Source organism: Cynoglossus semilaevis, chromosome Z (genome assembly GCF_000523025.1).
Source record: "Cynoglossus semilaevis isolate Cse_v1.0 chromosome Z, Cse_v1.0, whole genome shotgun sequence".
In the NCBI taxonomy this organism is placed as follows: Eukaryota; Metazoa; Chordata; class Actinopteri; order Pleuronectiformes; family Cynoglossidae; genus Cynoglossus; species Cynoglossus semilaevis.
The window spans coordinates 16,970,747-16,976,923 of NC_024328.1; the positions used below are offsets into that span (position 1 = coordinate 16,970,747).

At 32.4% G+C, this 6,177-nt stretch overlaps 1 protein-coding gene across 1 annotated transcript in view; it reads left to right on the forward strand.

Moving 5' to 3' along the window:
- The window catches only part of LOC103398160 (PDZ and LIM domain protein 5-like), a 61,877-nt gene that overhangs the window by 23,210 nt on the left and 32,490 nt on the right, over window positions 1–6,177 (forward strand). The gene's annotated exons all lie outside the window — the stretch shown is intronic.

Genomic DNA, 6,177 nt, shown 5'->3' on the forward strand with positions numbered 1-6,177 from the left:
TCAGGAATGAGGTCATTAGAGGGACAACACAGACAGGAAGGTTTGGAGAAAAAGCTAGAGAAGCCAGATTGAGATGGTTTGGACATGTGCAGAGGAGGGACAATGAATACAATGGTAGAAGAATGTTAGAGATGGAGCTACCAGGTAGGAGACAAAGAGGAAGGCCAAAGAGGAGATATATGGATGAAAGAGATAGATAGATGAAAATCAATGATTCACTGTGGCAACCCCTGAAAAAATGGACAAAGCTGAAAAAAAAAGAAAAGAAGATACATTTATATTTTATTCATAAACAATAGCTACATGTTCTTTTGAAAAGCTGAGTTTTTGGTGTTTTGCTACCAACGCCTCCTCCACCACAACATGCTGCACACTGTTTCTGTTTTCCTTTCTTTCTTCCTCTCTTTCTATCTTCTTTTCTTCTTTTCTTCCTTTCTTCCTTTCTCTCTTTCTTTCTTTCTTTCTACTTTTCTTTCTTTCTTCCTTCCTTTCTTTCTGTCTTCCTTTCTTTCTTCCTTTATTCCTTTCTTTCTTTCTTTCTTTCTTCCTTACTTCCTTTCTTTCTTCCTTAATTCCTTTCTTCCTTTCTTCCTTTCTTGATCACTTTCTACCTTTGTTTCTTTTATTCTTTCTTTTTTCTTTCTTAATTTCTTTCTTACTTTTTTCTTCCTTTCTTTAATTCTTTCTTTCTTCCTTTTTTGTTCCTTACATCTTTTCTTTCTTTCTTCCTTTCTTTCTGTATTCCTTTCTTTCTTCCTTATCCTCTGTCTTTCTTCCTTATCTCCTTTCTTTCTTCATTTCTTTCTTCTTGTCTTCCTTTCTTTAATTCTTTCTTTCTTCCTTTCTTTCTGTATTCCTTTCTTTCTTCCTTACATCCTTTCTTCTTTTCTTTCTTTCTTTCTCTCTTCCTTTCTTCATTTCCTTCCTTAATTCTTTCTTTTTTTCTTTCTTCATTTCTTCTTGTCTTCCTTTCTTTAATTCTTTCTTCCTTTCTTTAATTCTTTCTTCCTTTCTTTAATTCTTTCTTTCTTCCTTTTTTGTTCCTTACATCTTTTCTTTCTTTCTTCCTTACTTCCTTTCTTTCTTCCTTCCTTCCTATCATTCTTTCTTCCTTTCCTTATTTGTTACTTTCTCCCTTTCTTTCTTTCTTCCTCTATTTCTTTCTTTTTCTTCCTGCCTTCCTTTCTTTCCTACTTACTTCCTTTCTTTCTTCCTTCCTCTATTTCTTTATTTTTCTTCCTGCCTTCCTTTCTTTCTTACTTACTTCTTTTCTTTCTTCCTTAATTCTTTCTTTTTTTCTTTCTTCATTTCTTTCTTTGTTACTTTCTCCCATTCTTTCTTCCTTTCTTTAATTCTTTCTTCCTGTCTTTCTTCCTTTTATTATTTCTTTCTTCCTTACTTAATTTCTTCCATTCTTCCTTTCTTCCTTTCTCTCTTTCTTTCTTTCTTTCTACTTTTCTTTCTTTCTTCCTTTCTATCATTTTTTCTTCCTTTCCTTATTTGTTACTTTCTCCCTTTCTTTCTTTCTTCCTCTATTTCTTTCTTTTTCTTCCTGCCTTCCTTTCTTTCCTACTTACTTCCTTTCTTTCTTTCTTAATTCCTTTCTTTCTTTCTTTCTTCATTTCTTCCTTTCTTCCTTTCTCTCTTTCTTTCTTTCTTTCTACTTTTCTTTCTTTCTTCCTTCCTTCCTATCATTCTTTCTTCCTTTCCTTATTTGTTACTTTCTCCCTTTCTTTCTTCCTTAATTCTTTCTTTTTTTCTTTCTTCATTTCTTTCTTCTTGTCTTCCTTTCTTTAATTCTTTCTTCCTGTCTTTCTTCCTTTCATTATTTCTTTCTTCCTTACTTAATTTCTTCCATTCTTCCTTTCTTCCTTTCTTAATCACTTTCTACCTTTGTTTCTTTTATTCTTTCTTTTTTCTTTCTTAATTTCTTTCTTACTTTTTTCTTCCTTTCTTTAATTCTTTCTTTCTTCCTTTCTATCATTCTTTCTTCCTTTCCTTATTTGTTACTTTCTCCCTTTCTTTCTTCCTTCCTCTATTTCTTTCTTTTTCTTCCTGCCTTCCTTTCTTTCCTACTTACTTCCTTTCTTTCTTCCTTTATTCCTTTCTTTCTTTCTTTCATCCTTAATTCCTTTCTTCCTTTCTTCAATTCTTCCTTCCTTCCTTTCTTTCTGTCTTCCTTTCTTTCTTCCTTCCTTCCTATCATTCTTTCTTCCTTTCCTTATTTGTTACTTTCTCCCTTTCTTTCTTCCTTCCTCTATTTCTTTATTTTTCTTCCTGCCTTCCTTTCTTTCCTACTTACTTCCTTTCTTTCTTTCTTCCTCTATTTCTTTCTTTTTCTTCCTGCCTTCCTTTCTTTCCTACTTACTTCCTTTCTTTCTTTCTTCCTCTATTTCTTTCTTTTTCTTCCTGCCTTCCTTTCTTTCTTACTTACTTCCTTTCTTTCTTTCTTAATTCCTTTCTTTCTTTCTTTCTTTCCTTTTTTCTTTCTTTCTTTCTTTCTCTCTTCCTTTCTTCATTTCCTTCCTTAATTCTTTCTTTTTTTCTTTCTTCATTTCTTCCTTTCTTTCTTCCTTCCTCTATTTCTTTATTTTTCTTCCTGCCTTCCTTTCTTTCCTACTTACTTCCTTTCTTTCTTTCTTCCTCTATTTCTTTCTTTTTCTTCCTGCCTTCCTTTCTTTCCTACTTACTTCCTTTCTTTCTTCCTTTATTCCTTTCTTTCTTTCTTTCTTTCTTCCTTAATTCTTTCTTTTTTTCTTTCTTCATTTCTTCTTGTCTTCCTTTCTTTAATTCTTTCTTTCTTCCTTTCTATCATTCTTTCTTCCTTTCCTTATTTGTTACTTTCTCCCTTTCTTTCTTTCTTCCTCTATTTCTTTCTTTTTCTTCCTGCCTTCCTTTCTTTCCTACTTACTTCCTTTCTTTCTTTCTTAATTCCTTTCTTTCTTTCTTTCATCCTTAATTCCTTTCTTCCTTTCTTCCTTTCTTTATCACTTTCTACCTTTGTTTCTTTTATTCTTTCTTTTTTCTTTCTTAATTTCTTTCTTACTTTTTTCTTCCTTTCTTTAATTCTTTCTTCCTTTCTTTAATTCTTTCTTCCTTTCTTTAATTCTTTCTTTCTCCCTTTTTTGTTCCTTACATCTTTTCTTTCTTTCTTCCTTAATTCCTTTCTTCCTTTCTTCCTTTCTCTCTTTCTTTCTTTCTTTCTTCCTTAATTCCTTTCTTTCTTTCTTTCATCCTTAATTCCTTTCTTCCTTTCTTCAATTCTTCCTTCCTTCCTTTCTTTCTGTCTTCCTTTCTTTCTTCCTTACATTCTTTCTTCTTTTCTTTCTTTCTTTCATCCTTAATTCCTTTCTTTCTTTCTTCCTTAATTCCTTTCTTCCTTTCTTCATTTCCTTCCTTAATTCTTTCTTTTTTTCTTTCTTCATTTCTTTCTTCTTGTCTTCCTTTCTTTAATTCTTTCTTTCTTCCTTTTTTGTTCCTTACATCTTTTCTTTCTTTCTTCCTTCCTATCATTCTTTCTTCCTTTCCTTATTTGTTACTTTCTCCCTTTCTTTCTTTCTTCCTCTATTTCTTTCTTTTTCTTCCTGCCTTCCTTTCTTTCTTACTTACTTCCTTTCTTTCTTCCTTAATTCCTTTCTTTCTTTCTTTCATCCTTAATTCCTTTCTTCCTTTCTTCAATTCTTCCTTCCTTCCTTTCTTTCTGTCTTCCTTTCTTTCTTCCTTACATTCTTTCTTCTTTTCTTTCTTTCTTTCTCTCTTCCTTTCTTCATTTCCTTCCTTAATTCTTTCCTTTTTTCTTTCTTCATTTCTTCTTGTCTTCCTTTCTTTAATTCTTTCTTTCTTCCTTTTTTGTTCCTTACATCTTTTCTTTCTTTCTTCCTTCCTATCATTCTTTCTTTCTTTCCTTATTTGTTACTTTCTCCCTTTCTTTCTTCCTTCCTTTCTTTCTTTCTTCCTCTATTTCTTTCTTTTTCTTCCTGCCTTCCTTTCTTACTTACTTACTTCCTTTCTTTCTACCTTAATTCCTTTCTTTCTTTTTTCTTCCTTAATCCCTTTCTTCCTTTCTTCAATTCTTTCTTTCTTCCTTTCTTTCTGTCTTCTTTTCTTTCTTCCTTACATCCTTTCTTCTTTTCTTTCTTTCTTTCTTTCTCTCTTCCTTTCTTCATTTCCTTCCTTAATTCTTTCTTTTTTTCTTTCTTCATTTCTTTCTTCTTGTCTTCCTTTCTTTAATTCTTTCTTCCTTTCTTTAATTTTTTCTTTCTTCCTGTCTTTCTTCCTTTCATTATTTATTTCTTCCTTTCTACTTTTCTTTCTTTCTTCCTTATTTCCTTTCTTTCTTCCTCTGTTTCTTTCTTGCTTTCTTGCTTTCTTCCTTTCATTCTTTCTTTCTTTCTTACTTCCTTTTATCCTTTCTTTCTTTCTTTGTTCCTTTCTTTCTTCTTTCCTTTCTTTCTTCCTTATCTTCTGTCTTTCTTCCTTATCTCCTTTCTTCATTTCGTTCATTGTTACTTTCTTCCATTCTTTCTTACTTTCTTTAATTCTTTCTTTCTTCATTTTTTGTTCCTTACTTCTTTTCTTTCTTTCTTCCTTCCTAATATTCTTTCTTCCTTTCCTTATTTGTTACTTTCTCCCTTTCTGTCTTCCTTTCTTCCTTCCTTACATCCTTTCATTCTTCCTTTCTTTCTTTTTTCTTTCTTTCTACCTTTCTTAATTTCCTTCCTTAATTCTTTCTTTTTTCTTTCTTCATTTCTTTCTTACTTCTTTTCTTCCTTTCTTTAATTCTTTCTTTCTTCCTTTCTTTCTTTCTTTCTTTCTTTCTTTCCTTTTTTCTTTCTTTCTTTCTTCCTTTCATTATTTCTTTCCTCCTTACTCCCTTTGGGAAATTTTGTTTACCAAGACTGGGTAGAATACTCTTGGAGCATCTATCACATGATTAGTCTATGCAAGCAAGAATAGGATAACGCTGACCACATTGTGCTAAACATTTGGGGAAATGAAAGAAATTCTTTCTTCCTTTTTTCTTCCTTTCTTTCTTTCTTTCTTTCTTTCATTCTATTTTCTTCCTTACTTTCTTTCTTTCTGCCTTTCTTCATAACTTCCTTTCTTTCTTTCTTTTTTTCTACCTTTCTTCCGTTCTTTTATAAAATTAAAAGCAGGTCTATGTTAGAACAGAGTGGTTGTGGTTGACTGGCCTGCATGTACTCCAGATAAATCTGCTACTTCAGAATCCTGTACTTCATGAAAAATCATAATATTAATCATTAAGACTCAAAAGTGGGTAGTTTTAGTATTTGACTGTAGAGTTGTCAAAATGTCAACTTTAAAAAACTGCTACACTTAATGTACCAACTTCTGACCAAGAAAGAAAGTATAATTTTGAATTTAAATCTGTTCAGTAAAACAAGTCGATCTGACTCAAGACGCTCGTTGTAGTTTTGTGCCAACTTTCCAGCTGTGACATTAATCTGCTTCTCAGTAACAATGGTGGTGACAATGTGTCTGTAATCTGCCACAATTAACAAGTAACAAGTAATTTGTCTGAATTATCAGACCTCATCCTTCTATATCTGTCTGCAGACACCCACAGCTCTGACGGTCGGGGCAGCTGCTGATGCCACTTACTCAGCTGTGATATTTGCCAAAGATGTTTGAGTGTTAGAGCTGCCTCACCTGTCTCTGTTTCTCACCAACCTGCAATATTTGCCAAAGATAATCTAAAACTGATGGCCATCATCTCTGCTTAGGCCTGCAGTATTTGCCAGTAATGTTCTAATACCATCAGAATGTACCAACAGATAAATACACCTGTCTCTGTCCATCTGTCTCCTACTGACCTGCATTTGCCAAAGAAAACACAGCTCTCAAAAGCTGTTTCAAATAATGACCTGTAGATACTGGGAGGCCAAGAGCATTTTGTCAAGCTAATCTGTTTCTGAAGTTGAATTCTTCCTCTGCCATTTGATAATTTATCTTAGATTGAGCCATGTTCTCTCACTGCCAAACGTCTCTGAATGAAAAGCCGAGATTGTATTCTATTTTTTAGAATATTCTATTCGTAAAAGGGGGGTGGAGGGGGCTACACTCTTGGAAACTTAAAAAAGGTAAAATGCAGACTTATCAACTTTTGCCCCGAAAGTTTGTAATAATTGTTACAAATTACTTTAAAATACATATTTT